The sequence below is a fragment of the Dendrobium catenatum genome, unplaced genomic scaffold (assembly GCF_001605985.2).
Source record: "Dendrobium catenatum unplaced genomic scaffold, ASM160598v2 fragScaff_scaffold_1608, whole genome shotgun sequence".
In the NCBI taxonomy this organism is placed as follows: Eukaryota; Viridiplantae; Streptophyta; class Magnoliopsida; order Asparagales; family Orchidaceae; genus Dendrobium; species Dendrobium catenatum.
This window is the reverse complement of record NW_021320070.1, coordinates 3,644,241-3,649,156: the sequence shown is the minus strand read 5'-3', so window position 1 is coordinate 3,649,156 and position 4,916 is coordinate 3,644,241. Positions and strand designations below refer to the sequence as shown.

General features: G+C 35.6%; 2 long non-coding RNA genes across 3 annotated transcripts in view; one reads left to right on the top strand and one right to left on the bottom strand.

Moving 5' to 3' along the window:
* The first annotated feature begins 2,475 nt into the window (after window positions 1-2,475).
* LOC110105698 overlaps window positions 2,476-4,916 on the top strand; it is a 13,668-nt gene continuing 11,227 nt past the window's right edge. Inside the window, exons 1-2 of one of the 2 annotated variants that reach the window (XR_002304171.2) lie at window positions 2,476-2,714; window positions 3,282-3,517. This is a non-coding gene — a long non-coding RNA (uncharacterized LOC110105698). Of the gene's footprint in view, window positions 2,715-3,281; window positions 4,587-4,916 lie in introns of those variants that run through there. The other variant, XR_003703110.1, reaches the window with a different exon arrangement.
* On the bottom strand, window positions 3,887-4,916 carry LOC114581217. Its single transcript, XR_003703111.1, has 2 exons — window positions 4,797-4,916; window positions 3,887-4,697 (listed from the first exon to the last, which is right to left on the bottom strand). It is a non-coding gene; the product is annotated as an uncharacterized LOC114581217 (long non-coding RNA).

Genomic DNA, 4,916 nt, shown 5'->3' with positions numbered 1-4,916 from the left:
CACTAAGGTATAAGTTAGCAGAGATCAGGTGTAAATTTTTTTTTACATGTCAAATCCATAGCTTAAATGAATCAATATAATCTCTCAAGTATGTGAACTATACTAGTCAACAACACTTTCAATCGAGGTATTTTGGTCCAATTGACTAATACTTTGATCATTGCAATATCTAGACACTTGCACAAATAAACAATTTCAACATCGAAGCATCACCTCTTCAGCTGAATATTTCTAAAAAAATTTTTAACAAATGTCTTTGTGAACAACTTGGAATCATACTATATATATCATAGATTTTTGGACCAATAGTAAATAAAACACAAGATGGAAATTTCCATTAGAAAGTTTATGTATACTTCCTAGTAGCAAGAACTTGTTTCTCAAGATATACCCATCTTGTTTATTATTAGCCATTGCATATGCTTGAGATTCAAGCTTTTTCTAAGTTAGCAATACTTCCATCATACATGAGTAACACCTCATAGGTGAAGAAATCGTTGGCTGTTGCTTCTTTTTTTTTTTGTAACTCAAAGCTTCTGGAAACACAAACCTATGATCAAATTTTGGCAGCATTCCGGCGTCTCCCCCGCATAGGGGGCATCTACGGACAACTGGGCCATCACACCACGCTACTCGAGCGTGTATGGTAGGTGTCGGGGGATACCGGGCCGTATATCTTTTCGTCCCACCACGCTACAAGAGCGTGTATGAGGCCTTCAAAAGTACCCGTAAAAGAACACCCGTGTCGTTCCCCACCACGCTACAAGAGAGTGTATAGGGCTCGCTGTATGCGTCACACCGGGCTCCCTCTTACCGTGCTACGAGAGCGCGTGTAGGTGGTCCGCCGGCTCGTCGCAAACGCCGGAAATGGGATTTGAGATTTTAGAGTTTGGCGAATGATATACCTTGACAAGCTAACAAGACGACGACAGAGATTTGCAGTGAGGCTAAAGAAGATTTTTTTTTTTTTTTTTGTTATATTTATAGAAATATATTTACAGGAAATTGAAAAGAAGTGTGTAGGTTTTGATTGAAGTCGAAGCAGGGAAGGGAACGTATAAACATTGAAATACAGATGGCATTGATAGAGCTATTAGATAAACATTAGGTGGCAGGCCATAAGAGATGTTGGCATGAAATTTTGACATATGTACAAAAAATAATATTTAATAATATTATTGATATTAACTAACATTTATACTAACAGATTAACCACTTTTTTATATTAAATTAATAATAAATGGTATGATCTACATATTTAAACATGAAATCTAAATACATACAGAAAAGCTAATGATTATTATTATTTATATATTAATAAATATGTTAACTATTACTTATCAATAATATATTAAGTATAGTATACATATTAACTATTATTTTAACCATTAATTAAATATAATAATTTCTATTTATAAAATTTACTCAATACATGATTTTATGTATAGGTTTATAAAATAAAGTACCGCCACTCGTCAATTTTTTATTTATCTTGCATTCCAATTCATGTGCCGTCGTCACCTCGTAACGCGCTAAAGTTTATATTTTCGCTCGTGAATATTGTTGTCAATTTTGAGTATTTCCAACGTTTCGAACATAACGAAGAAATTCATTTTGCAAATGGACGACGTTTGGGCAACATCTAGTATGTCTGTAGTCTGTCGATTTCGATAGCTTTCGTTCAATTTGAGTGCGAGGGATCCCTCTTTGATTAGATTAGATGTTCTAAATGTATCAAGATGATCCATTTTGTAATCGAACAAAACTTTAATCATTTCATTATGATCGAGGCACTATGATTTTCATTCTAAATGATATCTTATTTACCAAAAATAATAGATCATCGCCTCCGTTACTTGCTTTGACCGTGCTACCTATGTAGAGGTCAATAGAGCTCAATCCGCGCCCACGACTGTCGCCGTCGTCGCTAGTGTCCGCGTATGTCGCAAGCTTCTCACGTCGCCAGCGTCTTTCTCGCGCCAACTTTTCATTTTCTCGAACCTGCTTTCATTTTCCCGCAGCTGATTTCATCCGTGAGCTGCTCGACTTAGCAGGCCAATTGAGCTCGAGCTCGATAAGCTGTCGAGCTTGTAATAGTGTTCGAGCTCAATAAGCTCGACTCGTCGAGCCTGTTATCGAGTCGAGTTCGAGTCGGCTTGACTCGGTTGCGCCCCTATCTCTATCCTTATTCTGTCAAGTTAATTCGAATTTACATAAACTAAACTCTCGAGATATTTCAACACACAAACATATACAATGAAGTATATACTCATAAGGAGACCATACAAAATCAGTGTCAAAGAATTTGGAATAAATTAGTGTGAACGAAAGAAAGTATGAATAGAAACCATATAAAAAAGAAACAAAGAATAAGAATTAAAAAAAAAAAAACAATCTGGAATATTTACAATGAAGACATAGTGAATATATATGATTCCCTTGGCCTATGAAATATAAGATTTTCAGGCTATAAATAGTTCTAAATAAGGCACAAGTTTCTTCCAAGCTGCTCTAAAATCTCTTTAAGTGTGTAAGCTTCTAATTAAAGAGATCCTTTGGAAATGGCATCCATGAATGCAGAGAGGCTTGGAACTTCCAAAAGTCTGGGAATCGGAAGCAAAGTCAGTGAAGCTAAGCCAAAGGCCTCTTCACCAAAGTCACCAGCTGCTAAGAAGACTGAACAGACGCCTCGCGCACCAACAAAGAAAGTTCAGGTAGAGTACTTCAACTTTTCTAAGCTCATACTCCAATCAACATACTTAGCCTTCGTTTGAGACTGTTTTCTTTCTGCTTCTTAAAGCAGCTTTTTAATATAAAATCAAAAAAATTTGTACTAAAAAGCTGCTTTAAGAAGCACAAAGAAAGCCGTCCCAAACAAAACCTTAGGCTTTGTTTGGGACGGTTTTCTTACTGCTTTCTGAAGCAATTTTTTTGTACAATTTTTTTTAGTTTTAATAATTTTTGTAGTACAAAGTTGCTTTTGAAAACAGTAAGAAAGCTGTCCCAAACGAAGCCTTATGCTCTTTAATAAATTGATGAGAAGCTTAAGGTTTCATTTGGGACAGTTTTTTTACTGCTTTCTAAAACAGATTTCTAGTGAAAATTTTTTTTGAATTAGAAATCTTTGTACTAGAAAGCTGTTTTAGAAAGTAATAAAAAAGTTGTCCCAAACAAAACCTAAACTTTGCTCATTAGAGCTCTGCTAATCAGCCATTTTTGTGCTGATTATCAGTTAACTATTAGAAAGGCGAATAAAAAACTTCTCTCTTTCGATCATGCAGGCGAAAGTCAGTAAATCAGCGGCGAAAAATTAAGAAAGCAGCATGAGAAGCACCATAAATCGCCTGTACTGATGCAGAAAAAGCTTATGTTTTTCATTTTACTTGGTTTGGTTTTTTCTTTTGTTGCAACTTATTTAACGAGAAGAAGTTTGTCTACTGATTCTCTTACCAGGTTGAATGTAAGATCTATGTTAAGTTTGCTTGCTGCAATAAAATGAAAGCTTTATTAGAATAAACGTATCAATGATGTAAGCGATAGGATGAAGGCTTCGTTTGAGATGTTTTTTTACTACTTCTTAAAGCAGCTTTTTAGTACAACATTTTTGGATTTTGTACTAAAAAGATGTTTTAAGAAGCAGGAAGAAAGCTGTCCCAAACGAAGCCGAAATCTTGGTTTGAATCAAAGGAAAACAAACAAGAATTCAACATTAAAAACTAAACCGGAAACGTAAGCATGAAAGATGTTTTCTTTCAAATTCTGTTTGGACGGTTTTTTTATTGCTTACTAAAACAGTTTTCTAGTACAAAAATTTTTTGAGCTTGAAATTTTTGTACTAAATACTGTTTTAAAAAGTATAGTTGTCTAAAACTCAAAGCTGAGATAATAAAGAAAAACTCTACTGTTGTCATCCACATAGCAACAAATTATTTATTTACATTGATGTCAATTTTGAATAAGATATATAACTACTACAAACACTATAAATTTCAACCATAGACTCAACTCTATCATGTCCACAGAAATTGCTCTTACTAATTCATTCAACTTACATTTAACACAAATGGATCTGAAGATTTAAACAACAGGTTTAGCTTTCTCCGTAGTTCTTAACCTGACTTGATGACCATATTAGCTCTGGTATCAGGACCAGCAGTGTTGTCCACTAAGAGCATCTCCAATCGAAAAGTCTCCTTTTTCACTCCAAAATGCAGTGAAACTTAAAAAAGTTGTGATTCATCTCAAATCGAACTCCATTTTGCGCACTTCTGCCAAGGTAACTGTCTTTCTCCTCTTTCGTACGTTTCTTCGGCAAATCGGGTTAAGACAGAAAAAATCGCGTATGTGAACACTGCAACGCCAATATTGGCGTCGTACTGTTCATCCGCAAGCAAATAGCGGAAGATTTGGCATTCGGCTGGAGCTACCGAACGATGCCATACGCATATTTGCCGTTCGGTTGGAGGTGCTCCATGGGAGTGGTGTAGCTTGTTCCGCAAATGGAGACCATTCATCAGCTCTCTGAGCATAAGCCTGCACTCTTACATGAACCAGGGCGCCTTTGAGAGTTTTATGTCGCTCAACAGGTTGTTACTAGCCAAAGAATAATCTTCAGTTCCAGATGTTACTGAAACCCAAACATCATTTAGAACGGATTTGTCAAGTTCAGTTCTATGGCTAGAGACAGGTACACGGCACTGCCAGTCAACAACAATTTAAATAAAACCAAATTAAGACAATTCATAGAGATTGTCATAAATAAAAGCAAATAGAGTAAATTGATATATAATACTAACATTTTCTGGCAATAGCCGATAACTAGGAGTACAACTTGGGCAGTTCGAGAGATCCAAGTCTTTGTAATCCATTATACTGGGGGATAAAAAAAATTTGTGATTAGCCACGTCTTTTGAGAC